The sequence below is a fragment of the Eurosta solidaginis genome, chromosome 3 (genome assembly GCF_040869045.1).
Source record: "Eurosta solidaginis isolate ZX-2024a chromosome 3, ASM4086904v1, whole genome shotgun sequence".
In the NCBI taxonomy this organism is placed as follows: Eukaryota; Metazoa; Arthropoda; class Insecta; order Diptera; family Tephritidae; genus Eurosta; species Eurosta solidaginis.
The window spans coordinates 178,565,745-178,591,821 of NC_090321.1; the positions used below are offsets into that span (position 1 = coordinate 178,565,745).

The window sequence follows — 26,077 nt, forward strand, 5'->3', positions numbered from 1 at the left end:
GGTTCAACGTAAGCTGAATACTCTTATATAACAACCAACTAAAAAATGTATTCAGCCAAGCTGAATTGCAAGTAGAGCCAATGAAAGCTTACATAAGATTGAATGTAACACATTAACCTGAAATTAAGCTAAGCTGGATAAGACTTTGAAATGATTGAACATTTTTTTTAGAATCGTAATTAGCTGAGCTGAATTGCGATTTGCATACATCTGAGCTGATTTGGTATAAACGGAATACAAAATATTGATTTTATGGTAGCTAAATATGTTAAGTTTTTTAGAATTTTTTGTTAAATAGTATTCAGCTGAGATGAATGGCATATCCATACAGCATGTAAAGCTTACGATAGCTAAAACGTTATCTTGCGTAATTTATTGTATACCAACGTTCACAACCAAAACTTCTCGTACCCTGAGCATTGTAGTGCGTACTGACTAAAACTTTTTGATGGTAGGGATTTGAGTAAAAAAAGATTAAAACTCATTTTCAGCTGAGCTGAATCCCAATCTTAGTTCCCATGTGGTGCTTTGCAAAAGCTCCTGCACTAAGCAGTTATTTTTAAGTGTTTTACATAATTAAAGTGTTTGTTTACTTAACTTGTATTCAGCTTAGCTGAGTTGATTTTAAAAAATTCACACACTGCGGCAAAAGCCTTTTTAAAAAAATGCTCCTTTGATAGCTGCATGTGTAAACTAAAAAAAGGCATAGCACAATTGCGCCAACGAAATAGCAATAAAAATGACACAACAATACGTCAAATCGCTGAATGTGAAATGAAAATGACAGCAATGACAGTGCAAGGCAGCAAATAAGAGAAATCATTTATAACTTAAAACAAATAAATATAAAAAAAATATTATCGACAATTGTACGATTCTTTTTTGTTGCTGTCGCATAGAAAACAAGGTGCGGCAATTAGTTGTCGTTGTTCAATGTTATTATTATTTGCACCAAATATACATTAACACAAATGTTTCTGTTCTGAATAGCTAACACACTTAGACTGTGTACTTTTGTTGTTGGCTTTGTTAATTATTAAAATGACAAAAGCGTTTAATAGCAGCTACCTTTGATGATACGTCATCGCGCATTTGTTCGACAATCAAATACATAACATACTCGTGTGTAAGTATACATATATCTTTATTTAGTCGTGTGACCACATGTACATCTGCGTGTAAAATAATAACAAACTATTTGATTTGGAAACTTAAGCAGTTATTTTATTTGAAACAAAAAACTTTAACGAATTGTATAACAGAAAGGAAGTTCGAGAAAATTCTTTATTTTTTTTGTGTTAATTAGAATATAGCTAAATTAAATTAAAACAATTTCCAAAACTTTTTGTAAAGTTCGAACTTTCAATCAGTTTTTTAAAACCTTTTTGATAATTGTAATATTTTTTTTAGAATATTGTGAAACTTTTGTGTATTTTTTTTAATGGAAGAAAACCCAAAAAACACTTCGAACAAAAATTGTACAAAAAAAAATTTAACATTTTAAGTGGCTCTTTAACTTGTACTTTGTCTGTTAAAAACGAATTGGATAGCAAAATTGCATAATCAAAATTTGTTTCTACTTAAAAAGAAATTTGGAAATTTTCATGAAGATTTTAAAATTTTTATCGAAATTTTCGAAAATGGTTAAAATATTTTTGGTTTGAAATGACTGATCAAATTTGCAAATATTTTGTTGTTGTTATTTTATTGCCCGCCATTCTATGCTTTCCGACCTTTGCGAATTTAGCAAAGTTTGAGTGTCAGCAAAATGCCGGGTGAAGGCAGAGGATATTGAAACAGATTTTTTACACGAAAACTAGTACATACGTAAATATGAATTTACACCCCAAAAAACGAATAGTCATTAGGGTGGGGGATCTTATGTCTAATTGTATCATTAAACAACAATAAAGTGAACTCTATAGAAGTTTGCGTCTAACTTAACTCCTTAGCAATTTTAGATCTTGTGTTGTAAGTAGGGTTGCCAGATTTTTATTTCGGGTTCCCGGGACAAACCTCAAATTTGAGCCAAATTCCCGGGATTTTTAAAAATTTCCTGGGACATTTGAAAAATAAGAAACACCTATAAATGGGTTGCTCATTTCGGCGAAATAATGTTTAGATAGAATTAAACTTTTTAAACTCATTTATTTATAGCAAATATTTTTATGAAACAGGCTAACAATTAATACGTTTACTGTATTTAATGCGAATTCAATATTCCATGGATTCATTTTTCAAACGTTATTTTAAAACACAACACTTTCCCATGCAAAATGAATATTGACACAAATCACCTACCCAGATTGCGCATTCACGAATTCAAAATTGCTTCGTTCTGCGCATCTACGTCGCAGTTGACTGCTTGAGCAAATGAAAGAAAGAGAGAAAAAAAAAGAGCTAAACGAAAATGACGTATGAATTGCCCATAAAAAACAGCTGTTATAATGTTTACATGCGCAATGCGCAATCTTCTTGTGTGATTTGTGGAATATTGAGGTGTGCGAAGTGTCAAACATTGACAATAATTCAGAACCACAGTAGGGATGAATTTTTCTTCTTTACAGAGTTGCATGCAATATGCTAATGATCTGAATACAATCGAAGCCGCAAATACGGCCATGTTTCGTAGCAGATTATAATTTATTAATTTTGATATTGTGAAAATGCCGGGACATAGCATTTCCCGGCGGGACACTTTAAAATTTGTGAAAAATACGGGATGTCCCGGCCAATACGGGACATTTGGCAACGCTAGTTGTAAGCCTGATAATTAAATGATATAAGGCCTATATAAGGTACACATTTTCTGATGTTTAGTTAAATGTATTTAATTTTGTATATTTTTATTCTCGCTGTGTATATATTTGCTTTTTTTCGTTAAATGTATTTAAGTTAAATGTATATCACTAGCACTTAGTATTTACTATTTGTTTTTGCTTCTATTTTTTTCGCGATTTAGATTTTTTTTCGTATTTGCGTATTCCGTATGCTAATTTCGTTTGAAATGATGCTTGATTCTGCTTGGGTTGTGTGTTCAAAACAGAACTAAAGCGTTTTAGGAATTTCGTGTTGCTTTTAGGGTAATTGGCGTTAAATGTCTGAACAAAAGCGTTAGCAGCACGTAGGAAGGAAATGTAAGATAGCATGAAATAACTGCTTTTTTATAATTGCTCCACTAGATACGTGTAGACAGGATTGTCGGCGCAAAAATATGTGTTGCAATTGTAAATAAAATTTTTAAGAATATTGTGGGAAATTTTTTTTTATTTAAACTCTTCAACTGATTTGAACATTAATACCCGGTGTATTTAAAATTTATCATCTTAGGTTTTAAAATATTAAATTAAATCTTCGGCGGTGTTGAATATAATTTTCAAATATTTGCAGTTTGGCTGAATATATTTTTAAAAGGTTTAAAAAGTTAAAAATATTCTTAGGACTCGAAAAATTATATGCTTGGCTTATTCAGCTGTGCTGAAATAATTTTTACGTTAACTAATTTAAAATAAAATCTCTCTTAATTTTAGGGGAAATATGTGTAAGCTGAGACTGAGATGAGTTGAAAAATATTTTAAGGATGAATGCATTCGTAGAACATAAGATGGAGCTAAAATTTGTTCAGCGGCTTACTCTGATTCTGATTAGCAGAATATCGTGCTCAGCTTATATGTTTATAGAGAAATCCCGCTAAGGAAGATATGCCGCACAAATAAATAATAAAGATTATTCAGTTGAGCTAAATAAAGGTGGTACTTAAATATGTAAGGCTTGCATATCAGTTCAGCCGAATACAGTTTTAAAAACATAACAAGGCGAGCTTTTAACTACTTTAATTTAAAAAAATTGCTGTTAAACATCAAATGTTGCTGAACATAATTTAGGGAAAGGTTTCTACTTTGCGAAAAGTATGGAAATCCAGCACACCTAAATCGTGCCAACTACAAAGTAAATAACAAATATTGAGTGTTGATTACCAAATAAATAACTTTTTTTAAAACTGCTAAGTCATAGGCAAATAACGTATGTCGCAGTAGACTCTCAGCATTTAGAACCTAACGTTATAAGAGGGTATTATTAGACTAACCTTTTCAGAAGAAAAAATACTACGTTTGAATAACGCGATTCAGTCAATATTTTGATTCTTAAATCGCACTGCTGTCGCTTTCATGATTGCAAACATTCATATTTATGCATATACATGTAAGCTTTAAGTATTTAGAAAGCAAAAACACTTGCTGAATATGTCAAGATTTACTTCAGTGCATCTGAGTAGAGCTAGGAAAGTTAATTGCACGTAAAATGCGTATTTAAATTAATTTGATTTAACATTTAAGCTGTACTAAATACATTTCATCATTTAAAAACTGACAGTTTTTTAATATACGTAACCTACAGCACAATTCAGCGTGGATATATATAAACGTAGTTGTGATAGATTTCTAATAAAACAGAGTTTCAAATGTAGCATCATTGAAATCGACAATTTAACAATGTAAACTGCAATGCCACATATGAAATTTCACAAATGTTGCGTTTGAAGAATTCAGCTGTGCTGAATACACTTTAATGTTTAGAAAATAAGTTTTTTTTAATTTTTCAATACAGGTTAATATGCATATATATATGATAATATCGCTTTTATTTATTGATTAACTTAGCTTCAAGTAAGCACCTTTGAAAGCAATCAATTAAAAAATTCAAGTGCAGCAAAAACAATGTTTGTTGAGAAACTATGATTTTTGTTTGATTTTTGTTGATGTGCTAATGTTTCGTTTTAAGCTTAGCATCTTCGAAAGCACCGATTTAACAACTTAAACTGCAATTCAGCGTAGCTGAGTAAGCCCAAAAACATGAATTTTCGTTTGTATTTGATTTCAAATTATATAAATTGAGAATTCAGCTGCGCTGAATACACTTCTTAGCTTAAAATTATCGGTATTTTTTTTTTAATTTTGAATACAGTTAAACTTCTGAATGCGCATGGCATGTACTAATGCGGCTGCGATTTACTTCATTAGTGAGTTGATTCATAGTTCGTGATAATAATTGAATTATTATCTGTTTTTACGCACATCTGTTCAGATACATACAATCACATAATCATTGTAAATACCTAGGTAATATGCGCGCGACTTCCCTTTAACCAAAATCAGTTGTTTATGGCGCATGTACGAATATTGTTGGCGCACACCACCCAAACAACAAAAAAAAAAAACAAAAAAAAAAAACACGTCATTGCATAAATATTAATAAGATTTTGTAATTGATCAACGGTCATGCTTTATAGTACAGGCAGATATACATAAATAAAAATACACATCGATTTCATTCCACTAATTTTGCTTGTGTTTGTGCTTAACTAAAATCGTATTATTACGTTGTATGCAAAAATGACTCAAATGAGTCATATTAATTAAATAATTATAATACTACAACACTTTAACTTGTTGGATTTTTTAAATTCAGGTGCTCAACAAAATATGTTATTATTCACACCCGTTATAATTCCATATAAATATGCGAAGGTGTAATACTAAATACACACACACTCACCTAAAATTTTGAACGTATGTATGTGAGTCGTAAGTATGCCACTACGTCAGCTTATTTACAAACAAATAAAAAAAAACGCCTGTTTAACTAAGCCTTACAAAACGAGCGAGCGAATGCACGACCAGCTAACATTTATGACAGACGTACTTAGTAATTGAACACTTGGCCATATCTAAAAATGCCGTTGGGCTAACCACACCACAGGCAAACACAGTCAGCCGCCAGTCAGTCACTCGTATTTTGTTTGTGTTTGTTAGAGTATTGTCGGCAAAATTAACACGACTAATGTGAACACGAGCATATGAACCAGACACGCTTGCTTTTGAGAAGGACGATTGAAAGGGCTGCTTACGAGGGGGAACAGGTTTGTGTTTGTATTGGATTGAATGAGTTGTAATTCGAGGAAATGAAACGGAATTCCAGAAAATACAATAAGCAAACACTTTTTTTTTTGTACATACAACGCATACATACATATATCAACATATAAATATATATTAATACATATGTATGCATACGTCAACATTGTGGAATTTTTTATCTCCAATTTTTTTCTTTTGTTAACTCTCAGCATTCGATTTTACGAGACACCAGAAAAAAATATTATGCGAACAACTGGTTGCTTTGACTGCTCACTTGATGGTTACACAAACTGAACTGAATTTAACTGGTGTTTTTTTGTTGATTATGTTGCCGTTCATTATAGTCATAATGATGATATAAATAATGACGTTTGATTATATGTGCGTGTTTGCGTGTAAATTATGTAGTTTAGCTGCGGGCTAGAAAAGTGACCTCAAGAAAGAGTCGGCATTTTATGCTGCCGTTGCCGTTGGACTATAAATATCATCAGAAATGTATGCGAGACACAATAATTCAACGGGCCAAATTCACTGGCAATAAAAGCGCACAAACACGTAAAAACACAAACAAAACAAACAAATTATAAAAAAAGTATACAAAAAAAAAAAAAGTAAAACAAATACTACAACTGTATACCTAGTGGTGAACTCCAGTTGCACTATATAGAAACTCCAAACATATTAAAAAAAAAAATACGAAGACGGTTAGAGTACAGCGGAGCGTAACAAAACTCTGGTAGGACACTTTCCCACACAACAAATTTTAACATAATTTTAGCAACCGAAATACACTGATTAAAGTTTTAGAGAGCAAAAGTTAAAATTCTGAACAGATTAGCTGAATATGTGTGTCGTACTAGAATTTTGTGAAGCTTGCCTCACACTATTTTTCGCTCATGTAACACCTTTGTATCCTAATGTCTTTGATTAATGTATGTGCGCCTAGAAGTATGCCACATTTTCCCAAAAAATTTCCCATAACAAAAAATTTGCGTACAGAAATTTAAGCCGTTTTGTCTGTAGTCCTTACAATCAAGCAAAGAAAGTGAAGAATCAAATCCTATTTCTTCTCGTTCTGCCAGTTTCTCTTCTACTAACTTGTTGGCAGGCGTCATTGTCATGAGATTGGCAACTGGCAGTCGTACAGAATTGACCGCCCTGTTTATGTACATTTCCAAGTCCTTACTGATCATATCATCTGCAATTTCGTACCCTTCGACATTGCTGTCCCCAGCAAAAGAGGATATTGAGATGTCTTATGGACGCCAGAGCTGCTCGACACTTTCCTCAAATTTATCACATTAGATTCTAGTTCCTTTAAGGCAGCATGGCTGTAAACAAAAATGAGTAAGCTGACCGCATTTGGTATGCTGGTTTAGTGCAAATGTAATTAATAAATACCACGAAGGCCCATATGTCATAATCATAAAAAAAAAATATTTTAAGGCGTAAATTTGAGGTATTTATTCACCCTGCTCTTCGCGTTCTTTGTACAAGCATTCGTCCCGCAGTATCTATAGTGATATTTGCTAGCGAATATTGTTATAGAATACATAATTTAACACTTGGTGATCTTCAACCAATAGTTTGCCCAAAAAAGGACCGATTTGATGATGGAGACTAAAACGATATTTAGCGCCTTGAAGTATGCTTTAATTTTTTAGACTTTATTCAATACGCATTATCTTCACAAACAAATAGTGCTGGTGTGTGCAATCAATGTATATCTAGTTTGTAATTCAACCGTAAATACTTTGGTGATTAAAAACTCCATTGTATATCTTAAGGCGAAAACCTTCTCTTCATACTCTCCCCGGGCTATTACATATACTGTACAAAGATTTCGTTCAAAACTATACATAGTGGATTTTCAAATTTACGATCACCTTCAAAATATAATTTTCTCCATTCGATTTAAAAAATTGACCAAAGGTCCAAAGGTATAATTTCGCTTAAAAAGTATGTTGCATATTTCAAGGCGCATATTTCTTATAACTTTAAACGAGCAATTCTTGTTTGTTTGTATAGCCGAACGATCTCGGGAACGGCTCAACCGATTTAAATGAAATTCGGCACAGAGATAATGTATCACCTTCTAAGACTTCCTACCTAGGTGTTGCCCATTAGAATGTTTAACAAGGTTGCCACCTATTCGAAATTAAAAAAAATTGCATGAGATATGCCGATATGGGTATCATACGAAAGGTATTTCACTCCGCATTACAATAGGGACATTTTAGAGTAGTTACATACTCAGTTGAGAGCTATGGTGACAACATAAGGGAAAATAACCAGGTAGGAAAATGAACCGAGGGAAACCTTGGAATGTGTTTGTATGACATATGTATCAAATGAAAGGCATTAAAGGGTATTTTATGAGGGAGTGTGTCATAGTTCTATAGGTGGACGCCATTTAGGGATATCGCCATAAAGGTGGATCAGGGTTGACTCTAGAATTTGTTTGCACGATATGGGTATCAAATGAAAGGTGTTAATGAGTATTTTAAAAGGAAGTAATCCTTAGTTCCATAGGTGGATGCCGTTTCGAGATATCGCCATAAAGGTGGACCAGGGGTGGCCCTACAATTTGTTAGTACAATATAGGTATCAAAAGAAAGGTATTAATGAGGGTTTTAAAAGGGAGTGGTGGTAGTTGTATATGTGAAGGCGTTTTCCAGATATCGACCAAAATGTGGACAAGGGTGACCCAGAACATCATCTGTTGGATACCGCTAATTTATTTATATATGTAGTACCTGCCAAGATTTCAAGGGTTTTTTATTTCGCCCTGCAGAACTTTTTCATTTTCTTCAACTTAATATGGTAGGTGTCACAACCATTTTACAAAGTTTTTTCCAAAGTTATAGTTCGCGTCAATAAACCAATCCAATTACCATGTTTCATCCCTTTTTTCGTATTTGGTATAGAATTATGGCATTTTTTTCATTTTTCGTAATTTTCGATATCGAAAAAGTGGGCGTGGTCATAGTCGGATTTCGTTCATTTTTTCTACTAAGATAAAGTGAGTTCAGATAAGTGCGTGAACTGAGTTTAGTAAAAATATATCGATTTTTGCTTAAGTTATCGTGTTAACGGCCATGCGGAAGGACAGACGGACGACTGTGTATAAAAACTGGGCGTGGCTACAACCGATTTCGCCCATTTTCACAGAAAACAGTTAACGTCATAAAATCTATACCCCTACCAAATTTCAAAAGGATTGGTAAATTTTTGTTCGACTTATGGCATTAAAAGTATCCTAGACAAATTAAATGAAAAAGGGCGGAGCTACGCCCATTTTGAAATTTTCTTTTATTTTTGTATTTTGTTGCACCATATCATTACTGGAGTTGAATGTTGACATAATTTACTTATATACTGTAAAGATATTAAATTTTTTGTTAAAATTTTACTTTAAAAAAAATTTTTTTTTAAAGTGGGCGTGGTCCCTCTCCGATTTTGCTAATTTTTATTAAGCGTACATACAGTAATTGGAGTAACGTTCCTGCCAAATTTCATCATGATATCTTCAACGACTGCCAAATTACAGCTTGCAAAACTTCTAAATTACCTTCTTTTAAAAGTGGGCGGTGCCACGCCCATTGTCCAAAATTTTACTAATTTTCTATTCTGCGTCATAAGTTCAACGCACCTACCAAGTTTCATCGCTTGATCTGTCTTTGGTAATTAATTATCGCACTTTTTCGGTTTTTCGAAATTTTCGATATCGAAAAAGTGGGCGTAGTTATAGTCCGATATCGTTTAAATAGCGATCTGAGATGAGTGCTCAGGAACCTACATACCAAATTTCATCAAGATACGTCAAAATTTACTCAAGTTATCGTGTTAACGGACGGACGGACGGACATGGCTCAATCAAATTTTTTTTCGATCCTGATGATTTTGATATATGGAAGTCTATATCTATCTCATCAAACCACCGTACAACCACTGTACAACAAACCGTTATCCAATCAAACTTAATATACTCTGTGAGCTCTGCTCAACTGAGTATAAAAAAATTGCATGAGATATGACGATATGGGTATCAAACGAAAGGTATTTCACTCCGCATTACAATAGGGACATTTTTGAGCAGGGTTGCCATTTAGGGTTGCCACCTATTCGAAATAAAAAAAAAATTGCATGAGATATGCCGATATGGGTATCAAACGAAAGGTATTTCATTCCGCATTACAATAGGGACATTTTTGAGTAGGGTTGCCATTTAAATTAAAAAAAAGAAACGTTGCCAGCACAACGAAACGTTGCAAAGCTCGGTCGCCAAGGTACTTCTTTATTATTCTCCCTGGCCTTTAATTTTCTTTGAACAACAACTATGTGCGAGACAACTCTTAGGGAAATTTTCTGGCGAATAATTTGCCAGAATATCTTAACCCTTTAGTGACCGGCGAAACATATTTTAATTCATTCTGTCAAAATTGGGATGACAGGAGTGTTACAATTTACTGCATTTGCTACATTTTCTACAAAATACGATACACTTTTCTTTAATGAAGTTACAAACCACCATAATCAAACAAATTTATAAATATGCAATTGTTGGGTATACAATTGTCTAAGCACCAAATAAAATTATCGGTTGATGATGAGAAGTAGGGAGACGTGTAGGCGCGCCTGTGTTGTCGTACAGCAACAGCCACAATATAGCAAAAAATAATACACAAAACAATCAACATAAAATTTTTTCACTTTGTACGTTGATAAAATGTAATAAAAAATACAGAAAAAAAAATACAAATATGAGGAATTTCGCGTTGGGAACGCAGACATTTGTCGCTTAATTGAAGGCAAGGCAACAACTTAACGTAAGATCGCATACCAAAAACGACCATTGGCAAAACGCGTAGCGCGGTAAAGCGATTACATTCAACTGGCGGTGACTGGGTGGCAGCCCACAACAACAACAACACTTGTATTGTATACGTAATTATTTATATTTATGTATGTGTGAATGTAAGAATGAATTTCTATTGCAATGTAGGCAGGCACGTTTAAGTAACACACGTTGTATTTACACACAACAAAGTTTACCAAGTGTTATACAAAGTTAAACTTGACGATATTTACACAGTGTAAGTATGTGAGTACGTCGCCGCAACTGGCTTCCACAATCAGCAAATATTCGAAAAAAAATCTTAAAAAAAGATTCAAGAAATCGAACGCGTATAACTTGGTTTCGACGCGCGCACGTTTTGTGCTTTGTGGACGACTTCGCATACGAAACGCGACTAGACGGACAAGCAAAATTCATTCAATTTCCAAGCAAAAATCACAATCGCAAAAGAAACAGAGGCAAATGTGTATATTAATGTGTGTGTATTAAATAAATGAGTGATGTATTATGAGTGCACGAGGAAGGCAGCAGAGCAGCTGTGTTGAAGATATGAAGAAATAAAAAATAAATAAAAATATAAGAAAAAACTGCTGTTTATAAAACATAAACGAAACCCAACAAAGACGAAAATAATAATAATAAAAGCAAACAAGCAAACATATGACGATAAGTATGAAAGTAGGCGCATGTGGATGGACAGTTACTGCCAATAAGCACCGTCAAATTGCTATTATTTTGTTTTTATTTTAATTTAACCAAATTATGTATAGTTAGCAAAAAACTATTTCAATAAAAAAAAGAAAAAATTGCACCAAATTATTATCAAACCTTATCAGTTACTCTTTTGATTTACTTGCTTTCGCTGATTTGCATAATTGTCACTCTTCTGAAAAAACCCCGAAATCAGCGTGAATTTCGAGAAGCTTGACTTTGCCAAACTAACACAAATTGAATTTTTATTAAAATTTTGAAAAATGGGTGTGGCAGCGCCCGGATTTAAAAAAAATTTTAAAATCTTGCAAGCTGTAAATAAAAAGCACTAGAAATTATCATGTTGAAATTGTGCAGTGACGTTTTTACAACCTATTGTATTAAAATTAGCAAAATGGGTTTAACGACCACTCCCCCCCCCCCCCCTCTTCCCTTTCTAAAAAATTTTTTTTGAAGGACCCACCCTTAACAAAATTTGCTATAACTTTATGGTATGTAACTAAATGATGATTATAAAATGTCTCCTCAGTAGTGATATTGCAAAGCTTTGTAGAAAATTGTAAATATTTCGTAAATGGGCGTGGCTTCGCTCCCTTTTTTGGTCTCAAAAATGTTTAATCCTATTAATGGCCAAAACTTAATTTTATATAACTAAATTTAACACAAATGTATCTTTTATAACTATAAGTCTTTGTGTTCTAATGGGCGAAATCGGTTGAGAACCACATCTATATTTTCACAATAGTTCTGAAAAATTTACTGTGGAATTACGATTAAGCACATCGTCTTATTTTTTTTGAGAAGTGATTTACTGATCTTTACTTAGTATAACCTTCGATATTTGTTTCACAGAAGTATAATTATATGAAAATATAAATATGATACAAATAAGCAAAATTTATTTATTTTAATAAACGTTTACAATTTGGTATATGTGAACTGGAATCATGAAACGACCCTATTGTGTGACAGCAAGTTTTCGAGAAAAACGAGTTTAACGTTTTTGTTTAGCTTGACTTTGCGGGTGGCCGTTGTGAACTAATTTTGTAATTAAAATTTAATTAACTTCCCGATAAGCTACAAGCTTGAAACTTGGAATATAGTTCAGAACCCGATGACAATGCAATAATAAGAAAAGAAAACTCCGATAGGTGGAGCATGGATCGAAATATTTAAAAAAATCGTATTTCTGGTCCAATTTGGCTTTAAATGCGATTTGTGAAAAAACTAAGAAAGATAGAAACCTGTTCCATTGGGAAGAGCGTTAAATTTCCTATAAAAATCACTAAAGAGTGAAGAACGGTATTTTCGCACAATAGGGTCGTTTCATGATTCCAGGTCACATATAACGTTCGTTTTCACTTGAATTTAAATATCTTCATTTGTTAACCAATCATTTTCCCAGCTTTCCTTTAAAAAGAACTATTCATTAAATGTTCTAACAACAAATAATAGACACGTATCATTTTTCTTGTCCCACACTGTGAACGAATACAATAAATAACATCATACATTTGTAGGTATATAAGCACTTGTGCACTTACTCACATACATACCCATAAATATACGACACCAGAGCAAACGAACAATCAAGAGAGTCATCATATGTGAAGGAAATAAAAACAGCAATAAACAGCAGATGACGTTAAAGAGGCAGCCACACGAACGTAAACATGCATAAAAACATAGACACATACATGCATATAAAGCTAGAGCAACAAGTTCTTTCAAATAACAGACCATCCAGAAACTTCAAGTATCTCTGATGTACGTACATATGTATTTACGTTGTGCAGTGAAGGAGTTTGGAGCGCGCGGGGGCGCAGACAGCATATAATGAAAAAGCTAGGTTTTGTAAATGCACATAAAAACAACTACAGAGACTATAATAAAAAAATTTTAAGATCGTTATTATTGTTAACGCCATCGACGTCTACGTTGCTGTCTTCGCCTATTATTGCTATCAGAAAAAGTTCACACTTACTCACCGGCTCAGCTACGACGATGTAAATAAAAAAAAATAAGCATTGATGCTGATCGGGGGGAGGGAGAGGGGGGTGGTGTGTAGTGGGTTGAACAGCGCATTTCAGCTTGCTCATAAACGGCTTATTATACAAAAAATACATTCGGTTACCGCGAAGGCATTCACATCGTGTAGGTAATCAACTAGTAAACCAGTTGGTGAGACGTTCAGCCGGTTGAATGCTGCGCGCCCCACCATTACCGCGCCGTTGTTATATGCCGGGAGCGCCCTAGAGTGACTCGTAAATAATTATGTATTTATGTTTGCTTGTGCATGGAACATGTATTAATATGCATTATATATGTATGTATGCATGTGTGTGATAAAGTGTGCGTTCATCTAAACATATGTTCATGGTGCCTATAAACTTTATATATAGTATAAAGTGTATTTAATACCCCGTTGGTAAGTAAAAGCATTTGAAATGAGAATTGACGGTGTGTAGACTTTCAAATGTCTTAATAAATATATATAGGTACTTACTGGCGACCGAGGTGCGTGCTCCGCTTACCACACCGAAGATCCTGGGTTCACGTCCCGGGCAAAGCAACATCAAAATTTTAGAAACGAGTTTTTCAATTAGAAAAAAAAAATGTTTTATCGGGGTTGCCCCTCGTCAGTGTTTGGCAAGCACTCCGAGTGTATTTCTGCCACGGAAATCTCTCAGTGAGAACTCATCTGCCTTGCAGATGCCGTTCGGAATCGGCATAAAACAACTAGGTTCCATCCCGCCAATTTGTAGAAACAACTAAAATGAGCACGACGCAAATTGGAAGAGAAGCTCGACCTTATATTACGGACCAGCCAGTTCAACCTAACTTAACAAATGGACACTTTTATCATAAATATTTGTTATTTTATTGTACGCCGGTAATTTTTGTATTATTCCTAAAAAAAAAAACAGAATTAAGGCGCGTTGGCAGAACGGCAAGTAATCTTTTTAACTCAGAGTTTTTAAATTAACTATAAGCTAAAAAAAATAACTTGGTGTTCTGTGGGTGTAATAAATTAGACCCAGAATCTCTAGATCATAACACTTAAAGAGGATTCTTCCTTTAAATAATTATTTGTTGTTCGAGGAATTTGATCAATGCATTAAAAAAAAAACCGAGGGTGTGCTGCATATAAACATTTAAAGAATTCAGTTTTTAATAGCTCGCGGGTGCAACTATAGTACATGATAAAAAAGAAAGTAAAAAACCTGCTTAATTAGCAGAAGAATGACGTGAAGTTTTATTTGTGCACTTGATTTATCTTCATTTTCTTTCTGTTCTGTCTTATTTAAACTTTTTTGTTACTCATGCGCCATGGCATACCCAAACCAATCTAAAATGTTTGTTGATATCCTCAGAAGTGGCTATAAGGAATAATGTTGATAGTTTTAAATTTGTATAATTTCCAAGTCATTTCTCAGACGTACTCAACCGATTTCGCCTTTTTTACCGCAAATAATTATCGTCGTAAAAGAAATTTTGCTATGGTAATGCCCTAGACCAATTTCAACATCACATCTTTAACGGCTTTTGATAAACGGTTGCAAAACTTTTAAATGCTCCTCTATCAAATATGAGTGGTGGAATGCCCATTTCAAAAATTTCACTAAATTTCTCACCAGTGGACGTAAAATTCATCCGTTGGCCAAGTTTTACAACTGGATCAATATTTGTTAATGAATTGTCTAATTTTTCGAGTCTACGTAATTTTCGATATCGAAAGAGTAGGGGCGGTTTTAATCCGAATTCGACCCTTATCAAAGCCAAAGTATGCTGAATGAATATAAGCCAGTGTACAAAATTTGGTAAAGTTATCTAGATTTTTGGGCAGGGTGACACAAGGTCAACGAATAAAAGATCAATTCACGTTATGACCACTTCAAATAACCAAATTTTCCTCATAAGGTCGGTTTTTTATGAGAATGGGATCAAAATGCAGGAAAGAACCACTGTTTCCTAAAATATGAAAAAAGGAAATATTTCTCTTCTCATAACTGTAACTCTAAAGTTATTATCATTTTAATATGTGAGGGCGTGGAAAAAAATTTACCTTATGGGCATTTGAAAAAACAAAAGTGTTGACTTACTGGCCATTTCGTATGGTCATAGCTTCAATTAGCTTTGTGGCCATTTGAAGTAGTCAGAAGGTAAATTGACACTATGACCGTTAACTTTATATCACCCCTACAGATAGAACTACTGAGGGAATATATCGACAAAGACAGACATAGCCCTTAGGCTACGTTTCTGGTCGAGCGTAATCTCATCGCGCGATGCGAGGAGAATCGCTGTTAGCGATAAATTATATTAGGGCATATGGACGACAAAAGCGATTTAGCGTAAAGCGAATTAAGCGATTACAAGCGACAAAAGCGACGAAAATTTGCTGTTTTTGGATGTTTTTATTGAAAGCGTACGTGACAGGTATGGTTTTGGGGACTCCCTCGGGGTCACTGGGGGGTCATTCCGGTATGCTTTTGGGTACTCCCTCGGGGTCATTTGGGGGTCATTCCGGGATGGTTTTGGGAACTCCCTCGGGGTCATTTGTGGGTCATTCCGGGATAGTTTTGGGGACTCCTGGGGGTCATATGGGGTCATTTCGGGATCTTTTTGGAGACTCCCTCGGAGTCATTTGGCGGTCATTCCGGGATGGTTTTGGGGACTCCCTCGGTGTCATTTGGGTCATTCCGGGATCTTTTTGAGGACTCCTTCGGGGTCATTCCGAGATGGTTTGGGGACTCCCTAGGGGTCATTTCGGGGTCATTCCGGGATGGTTTTGGGGACTCCCTCGGGGTCATTTGGGGGTCACTCCGGGATCTTTTTGGGGACCTATTTAAAGTTGAGGATTGCGGAAAATGGGCAGCTAATTCTTTTCTGTGCTTCGGTTGAGAGGCAACCTATCAACTAAGTTTTGAATTGCGGATGGATTACAGCTGCAATAGCTGCCCATTTTTCGCAATCCTCAACTTTAAATAAGTTCCCAATAAGATCCCAGAATGACCCCGAAAGAGTCCCCAAAAAGATCCCGGAATGACAGTGGGACTGCCCAAAAACATCCCGGAACGATCCCTAAAAGACCCCGGGAGGACCCCAAGGGAGTCCCCAAAAAGATCCCGAACTACCCCCAAAACACCCCGGGAGAACTCTGAGGGAGTCCCGAAATTACCCCAAAATGAACCGCGAAATACCCCGGGAGGATCCCCGAAATTACCCCAAAACCCTGGGAATACTCCCCAAATTCATCTCAATATTACACTTAGAAGCTTCAGAACTACACGCGCACTGGTTGCGCATACGGGTATATTTTCAGGGCATCTCGAGGGTTTATTTTTTTATTTTTGAATAACTGAATAAAAATTGGAATTTTATTGTTATTCCATATTTTTTAAATAAGGAATAATAACTCAACTCTTTTCTCAAAATTTACTAAAATAAGAATGACCGATTATTATGACTCAAGATATTTTGAATAACGATAAAATTTTATTCATTATTCCACAATGCTCAAGTTTTCTTGAATAATGAGTAAAAATTAATTTTTTATTTTTTCGTCAATCGTTATTCAAATTTATTGATAACGCCCATCCCTGGTACGTGACAAGCAGTGTTTGTGGAATTTGCGTTATGAAGATTACCACAATCGCAATATAATTAAAAAGCTTGGGAGGATGTAGAAAAAGAATGCGGTTTTAAAGGCTTTGAATGTAAATTATGGAATTCACTACAATATTTTCTTTCTTTGGCGATTGGATGCACTTGATTTTTTTTCTTATGTATACTTTTTAAATATTTTTTTCGTAACAAAGAGCTATTTTCTAATAATAAAATTTTACGAGTTAATGTACGCATGTTACTTTCTCTACACTGCCACAACGTGAATAAAAAGATGTTGAGTTATATTGTTGAGCATTCCATTGCTTGCGATTTCGCTCTACTAGAAACACTCAATCGCCAGCGATAACGCTAGCGAAAATGTAACAAGCGATGGAGCATTTCTTGTCGCATCGCGCGATGCGATTACGCTCGAACATAAACATAGCCTTAACATTAATAACTGGGAAAAGATTGGTTGATAACCACCCTTTTTTTGCAATATTCTTGTGTCCAAACAGCAATTCCAACTTGGTACGACATGGCGTATGAGCTACATTATTAACAGCAAAGTAAGACAAGAACAAATAAATAGCGCCATAGATATATATTTACTTACAAATGCTTCACAAGTACATAAATACTTATTTCCACATAAGCGTTGTAAATTAAAATCAGTTTTAACGCGCAAATCAAGCACCGATAAATGACCAACAACAATAAACAATTTTTTGAAGCAATAAGCAAAAATCACACGACAATAACAAGAAAAAAATTGCATGACAAAAAAACCTACAAAAAACAAAAAAAGAACAACTACAACCGATTGAGCTGCGAAACAACAAAGAGAACAAAAAAAATTTAAAACAAAAAGTTCACCACCAAGAAAACAAAACAGCAACCACACACAAAGTCCAATTTGCTTATTAATTCGCTGACCGCTGCTACTTGATACGCTCGTTGTCTGCTTATTTGGCCGTTTTGAAAGGGACGCAGTGCATATGGTTTTGCTTATTTAATAGTTTTTTTTTAATTTTTGCTTTTTTCTTTAATTTTCATGCATTTTTTGTTTGTATAACACAAAACGAAGTGAAGTGAAATATGACGAAAGGCAGCTACTCTAGCGGCAAAGTAAAAAAAGTTAATAGTTTATTGCTGATGCAGAAGTGTTAATTACTGCGGACCACGCGGTGGTTTGGGGGCGGGGCACTAGTGGCGTTTGCATAGTAAAAAAATAAAAATTGCATTAAAATATTGCACAATTACTTGGGTGTATGAACGGAACGTAAAATTGAAATTGAAAGACTTTGAGTGTAGCGTGAAGGAAGAAGTAAGAAGGGCAAAAAATAGAAAATTATAAAAGAAGGAACTGAGTATACTGCCAAGCAAACTTAATGAAAGAATTATACGTAGTTAACAATTTCCAAAGTCCAAATTTTATTTGTTCCTGTATGCTATTTGTTATCATTTACTCGTATTCAGCTTAGCTTTGTCTAACTTCGACTTGATACCATAAAGATATACGCTTATTCAGCTGCGATTTTTTATCAAGATATTATAGGCGTATATTAAAAAGAAATAATAATTTCAGCACACATGGATAGCAATTCAGCTTTGTTTTTCCTTCAAAAACAGCACTATAATTCTTTCTAATTGTATTTGTCATGAATAAACAGTTTAATAAATTCAGCAAAGCTGAATAGCAATAAAATTTATAAGTAATTCGTTTAAATTTAGTTTTAGCCATTTAGAAGACAATTCAGCAGGTACTGAATAACAATTAAGCTCAGTTTTTTTTTTAACTTAAGATTTACTAACGTAGAGTACTCTGTAGATGCGTTTTGTCATTTCGCAAGTTACTAAGTTTCCTCGAAACTCTAAATTTTACAACGTTTGATTGATACAAAATTAAATTAAAAACTCAGCGCGGATTAAGTTAAGTTCGTTTAAGCTTAATTTATAGGTTTGGTTAGAAATTAAATGAAGCTTTTAAGCTATTTAGCTGCTTTTCGCAATCTAACAAAGACGTATTGCTCTAGTTTTCCAAAAAAAAAAAAAAAAAAAAAAAAATATGAACATATTTCAATAAAAATTGATAACCATTTCAATTATGAATATAGTATTTCATTTCTATTCTAGGAATAAAAGCCATTTCACAATGAGATTCAGCGCGATAATCAATAGTCGAGTTAAGTTCAAATAGCGCAAATGCCTTAAATGTTTGAAGAGTTGAACTTACTTTTGCACAAATTTTAATTCAGCTGAGCCGAAAATTACTACCTTAGAGTAAATATCACATCAGAAGATACAAGACTCGATATTTTTACAATTCAGCTAAGTCTATATTGTTACGGGACTATAATAAAATCTTATAATGTAAGCACCAAGCAGGGAAAAAATTAAAATCAGCGCAGCTGTATAAGTCAACTAAATAAGTATTTACTAAATAGTTTGAGGGCTTTGCCTAAAATTCGAATTTAATTGAGGTGAATTAAGATAATTAGTTTGAGAGTGGGTATATCCTCAAAAGAATACACCAAGTAAACAAAATACGGGATATTTACTATACAGCTGAACTTTTTTTGCATTTATAAAATTTAAAATGTTGTCAAATTGCAATAGAACCATGCAAAGTAAACACCAACTAGTGAAAATCTAATTCGGCGCAGCTGAATCAGTCTCTTTGCTAGTTTGCATGTATGAAATACTTATCTTGCACTTGTATTCTATTGAGCTTAACTATTTCCACATTCAGCAAGTCTATACTGTTCTTGGGATAAACAAAAGTAAATACAAAGCAGTGAGAAATCGAATTCAGCACAGCTGAATCAGCTCCTTTGCTTACTTTAAATATAAAAATAAAATAAATTTAAGGCGCGATAACCTCCGAAGAGATCTAAGGCCGAGCTTCTCTTCCAATTTGCGTCGTGCTCCTCTTGATTTTCCCTACAAATTGGCCGGACGGGACCTACATGTTTTAAGCCGACTCCGAACGGCATCTGCAAGGCAGATGAGTTTTCACTGAGAGCTTTTCATGGCAAAAATACACCCGGAGCGTTTGCCAAACACTGATTGAAAAACCTTATTTCTAAAATTTTGATGTTGCTTTGCCCGGGGTGTGAACACAGGGCATACGGTGTGGTAGGCGGAGCACGCTACCATCACACCACGTTGTATCAATCATGCTCAAAGAAAAGCAAGTACGTATGATTTATTTTGCATTTTTATTCTATTCAGCTTAACGTTTGCTGTATTCAGCGAGTCTATACTGTTATTGAGCTATACAAATATAATCAGACCAATTCTAAATATTCTCGCGGAATTTTGTTCTCGCGGATTTTTTTATTCCCGCGGAAAAATTCCTCCAATTCTGTTCTCCTAGGGAGAACAATAATTGGGGAACAGGAATTTCGAATTTTCGAAGTCAGCTGTTTTGTCAATTGAAATTTCGTTGCACATTTCTTATTTTGTTTAAAAGATTGAAAAGTTTAATTATTGTTGCAAATTTGTTGGAAATTAAGAAATAAAATATAAACAATGCACAGTATTAATTGCACTTCATGTGGTATTCACTGAAATTAATAATGAATTGGTGCCACAGCAACATCAACAGCGGAACATAAGAAGAAGACAGCCGCATAACACAAATCTGCCGGAGTTGCCGGCTTTCGTTCAGCAAAGCAATTTTCTGGCGGCCAAGTTGAGTTGAATTCCTACTTCTTCATATGCCAAAATCTATTTAAACCTTATTAAAAAATCCTTGCACAATTTCTGGATGGCTGCATTAAATATGTATACCAAGAGCTCTACCGTTGCTTATGATATACTTTTCGACTTAAAATAAATATTGTGGTTGTTGTTGTTGTATTAACAGTGAGAATATTGGGGTATAATGTAAATACCAAGTTTGTTCAAATAAGTGTTCTTTCTTAAAAGAACCAATTTCCTTTAACTATTTTGATGCATTCCCTTTAATTTAACTAGTGAAAAAACTCCTATGAAATGGTAGAGAAATCTCCCTCACATTCATAATCAGCCCTATTCTGCATTTCGACTTGGATTGGAATTTTTTCGATTTGGCAATTTTGGTATTCTGTGTTCCAATCTCTTTCGATCCAACTTCGAATCGTTCGATTTTTTGTATTCTGCATTTCGATCGTAGTTCCGTTTTTCTAAGTTGCAAATTAGTTGGCGGAAAAATATTTTTTTTTAATTTTTTTATTAATTTATAACAGAATTTTAACAAAAATGTAAGTAAAACTTGTTAAGAAACGTAGAAGGCTTGATGACGATTGTTTTTTATATATTTCCAGGTCAAAAACAACATGTCGATGTCGAGGTCCTTGGACGTATTTGCCCCGCAAAAGTATCTAACACATACTTGAAAGCATCTTTGTTAAGTCGAAAGTTTTTTTGAACCTAAATAAGAAAATAAGTCATTAAACTTTACCACTTTTAAGTTCAATTTCTTACAATTCGTCACTCATCTCAAATGGATTACACAAAGCTCGCAATATTTGCCTTTCCATTCTCGCTTGGCAATTTTCGTATGCGTTGCTTTCCAACTCCATAAATAATGCCGCGGCTATTGATTCCATTATAATAGACAGCTATAATTTGTGTCTGTTCGTTGGGTCCAGTTATATGCCAAAGCAAGCTGCCGGCGTAGAGGAAGGTGAAGCGAAAACGTAAACAATCCTTGCGGAAAGAATAAATAAACCTTTATAAAGTATTTTAGGCCAGGGCAATGAAATTAGCATCCTTAAAATTCAGAAAATGTCAACTATATTCGTGCAGGAATCCGTTTTAACAAAACTTGGTGGCCACGGCAGGGAATTGGCCAAAAGAACGACAAAAACACACTTACAATTATGAAAGAACTTCACTCAAAAAAATATAACACTGCGGCAATATATTCTATTGCTTTTTTTTGTACAAAATGGCGTGGATAATAAAATATAACCGTTTTTCAGTGTTTTTTACAAATTTTCTTTAATTTATTTTGTTCCAATGTTTACACATTCCGTACCAACAGCTGATTTCGAAAAATCATTTGCTCTTCCTCTTCTCTTTACGATTCCGTCGTAATGCAGAATACCAAACTTCGATTGAAGCGGAGCGTAGAACGGGAACGTAATCGAAATGCAGAATAGGGGTGAATACCTACTTTTCTCCCATAACCGGTTTCCGCTTTTTCGAACATTGTTCAGAATAGGAGGAAAGGGAGAAGTGAAAAAACTCACAAGGAATTTTTATTTAGAATACGAGGAATGGGAGAAGGGAAAAAACTCGCACGGAATTTTCGTTTAGAATTGGGCTGAATATGTATAAAGTAAATACAAAGAAGTGGAAAATCAAATTCAGCGTAGTTGAATAAGTCTTTTTGCTAAGTAAAATGAATTTTTAACAATCATATTCAATAAAAATCTGGTGCGGTTTATTCCTCTTCCATTTTTATTGATTTATGATGATTGCAAATTAAAGTAGATGTCGCCTGACTTTCTTGATAAAAAAAATATCGGCTACAAAAGCAAATTAAGTCGAACATAATAAGTATGTATATGTATATATGTATGTATGTCTGTATGTTAATACAAACACCGATACGCTGAGAGAGCAGCCACGAGCATTTGGAGAAGAGCCACTCAATCAAATATTTTTGTATAGATTTCAACTTGAGAAGCACTTAAAAGCGCTGACGCGTCATCCATTTTATACATGCGAAGTTCAAAAGAAAACAATTTAACAACAAGAAAACCCACAATAGATAACCAAACGAACAACAGTAATAAAAAGCTAAGCGAAAAAAAAAACAAAATCAAATTATAGCTTGCTTAGCTATGTGAAGAGAAACGGCAAAAATTGTTTGCAAAAAACAGTTAAAAATAAAAAATTTAAGGCAGCATTACAGCATTGCAAAATGTACAACAAAAACAACAAAAATATGTAAGCTTAACAACAAAACGACGTCATAACATCATTATCATTATTATGAACTTCCTTCCTTCCAAATAATGAAGTTGGTAATTACCACATCAGGCCACAACAAAAAACAAAAAATCGAACACGTTGAAAACGTACGCTCTGGGTGCCACTCACTAACAAACGAAACAACAATTATACGATGATGTCGGCGATCGGGCTAATGGCCAGACAACCAGCGCGCAAATTAGCGAGCGAGTGAGTGAGTCAGTAAGTGAACGAGTAACTGATAGTGCACGACCTGTTAAATGACTGCAAGTGTGTGTGTGTGTGTGTGTGTATGTATTGTGGCATTACGCTGGACAAGCTTTTTAAGCATGGCACGACGAGTGCAGGGAGAAGGTGGTAGGGCAGTTGGCAGTGGCTACCAAGCGGACGTGGTTGCCCCGGCAAAGTAAACAAAAAAATAGAGAAAAATAAACAAAACGAATCAACTGGTATGAAGAGCGCTCAGCGTTGCGTTAAATGTTTACGCTATTCAGTGAGCACATATATATGTATGTACATATACCTATAAATATAAAAGTGTGTTTGTGCGTTTGCGCTGATATTATTCGCTTTTGTTAACATTTTTCTTACACTTTTTTGTAGCTTTGCTGCTGTGCTGTTTCTTTCATTGTGTGTTATTAGCATGCATTTAATGGTTGACTACGATTCACCAGAAACGAGGAAACCCTCAATATAACGATCGCGTAAAAACAGACTATTCAAGTTGGTGAGGCATCAAATAGCGATGAGTGTGCATATATGTATGTACATATAAAATACACAGAGGTAGCGAGTGGTACATTCATACATATATGTATACCTATACATGTATGTATATACATAAGTAATTAACAATGCCCGCAAGTGACATGAGTAAGCGAGAGGGAGAGCTCGATAGAGGGCATGCTAGAGCGTAAGTAATTATAAGCGGGTTACGGGCTTTTGGGGTAGCCGTTTAGGTATAAATTGCTGTGGTAGAAATATGAATCAAGCTGAGATACATACATATGAACATGTATTTATGTTAGTGGGTGTATTTATATTTACTTATCTGACTATTAATCGTTTTTGTTTTGCTTATTCGTTGAAACGCGTTTAAGATGGTCGCACTTGCATCTTCATACAATTGTATGTATATACATATCATAAGTGAGTAGATACATATGTATGATATTTAAGTGCATATATCTGTGACTGAGCTTGATTTTGTTACTGTTGCTTTTCTTTTTTTTCTTCCTACACATGTTGTCGTTTTTTAGCAAAGCTGGAAATGCAAGCGTTATTGGATGATAATATTCGGATGTATTTGAATGGAGTATTTTCGATACCGGTCCGACTCTGGAAGAGGTTATTAATATTAAACCGCTGGGCTCCCAGGGACTAACTCCAAAAATTTCATGCACGAAAGGGATGAGGTGAGAGAAAATGGCGTAGCAAGCGTGCAGTCAGCGTTATCAGCTCAGTTATGGAGCAGCTTACCAGCCCGGACGAAGAAAAATAGTTGAAACAAGAACGAGACAGAGGTCGAAGGTAGTGCGCGAAAGATTCTCACTAGAAAACCGGATTGGAGAGGAAACAGCCTCTAAAGCAATGAAGAAGGTGAAATCGGCTGAAGGTGACTGAAGCCTGATTTTAAGAGCCGAAAGGGGGAAGGCAAATGACGATGTCCGAAAACTTTGACTCAAGTCACCACAATGACCAAATTCGCATGTAAAAATCTGCAAGGCAGAACGAAGGGGCAGTCTTAATGTCAAATAATTATATACCTTCAAAGCTGCAAAGTACTAAAGGGAGCGAAGGGGTGATAGTGTACCAAGAAAAGGCGCCGTTGATGTGCTATAGGGAGGTGACTTACTTTGAAGAATCTAAAGGAAGCTAATGCTACGACTCGGGCGGTCCCCGAGAAGATGAACGGTGTGACGAAGTAGCCCCTGAATGTAACACTAATGTTTTGGAGCAAGCCGCATGAGCAGATGTCTACCGAATGATGGAGATCTGTAGAAAGAGTGATGACTAGTATCATGATCACGAATGGCTACCATCGTTAGATTCAGCGGGATGGGTTAAATCGATTACTTGCGACTAGCGTGACCTTAAAACTGTTGAAGGAAGTTGTTTTTAAATTAAGACATAAGCGCGCAGGATGAGGTTGCGCTTAGGTGGACCGCAAATTATTTGTTTGGTCGGCAGGCATCGGTGCAATTCAGGAACATAATATCTAAACCAGACATCGGCAAATAGTGGCACAATTGTGCACACTCAATTCATACGTATTCTTATTCTCTTTAGTTTAGTTGTCTCTGAGCATTTGGCTCAGTAACATCGATTGTGTTAGTCGCTCGCTATGTTGACGAATGTTATTAGCAAGCAAATATCGTTTGTTAGTTTTTTCAATGCGCGCAAGCGAAAAATATTTAATGTTGACCAACCCTTTTGCGCAAATACGATCTATATAATTGTATAAACCTTTTGCTTGCCATTGGGCTCATTAAAAATATAATAACAAAGGACCTTGTCTTGTTGCCTGCTAATAAGCGAATGAACTACGCAAGCCGATGCATCAAGTAATGTGCGCGATTATCGCGCTCTCACTAACACATCTGCATTTTGCCGACGTTTGATCAAAACTCAGAAGAATTAAACAAGGGGTACCACAGGGTGGTGTCCTATCCACACTTCTGTTTAACTTCTACATATCGAAGCTACCTTCACCAGAAGGAGTCACTATCGTTTTCTACGCCGATAATTGCACAATAATGGCCACAGGCCCTGGCCCACAAATCGATGAGCTTTGTAACAAAATAAACAGCTATCTCCCTGATCTCTCCAGTTTCTTCGCCTCGCGAAACCGGACATTGTCACCTACCAAATCATCGGCGACTTTATTTACAACATGGACGCGCCAAATGTCGAACATATGAATCATCCACGTCGATGGCATTACGCTACCGACTGTCTTACACAAAAAATCTTGTGTGTGACGTGCGATCAGGATATATATTTTCAAGAACAT

The 26,077-nt window shown here is 34.9% G+C and overlaps 1 protein-coding gene across 8 annotated transcripts in view; it reads right to left on the bottom strand.

Annotated features, from left to right (window-relative positions):
* The window catches only part of shn (schnurri), a 283,143-nt gene that overhangs the window by 32,121 nt on the left and 224,945 nt on the right, over positions 1-26,077 (bottom strand). The window contains exons 1-2 of one of the 8 annotated variants that reach the window (XM_067774076.1): positions 10,974-11,031; positions 5,557-5,606 (exon numbers count right to left, since the gene is read on the bottom strand). The exons of 6 other annotated variants lie outside the window; for them this stretch is intronic. The gene's annotated coding sequence lies outside the window, so the exon portion shown is untranslated. Of the gene's footprint in view, positions 1-5,556; positions 5,607-10,973; positions 11,139-26,077 lie in introns of those variants that run through there. One more of the 8 variants, XM_067774073.1, reaches the window with a different exon arrangement.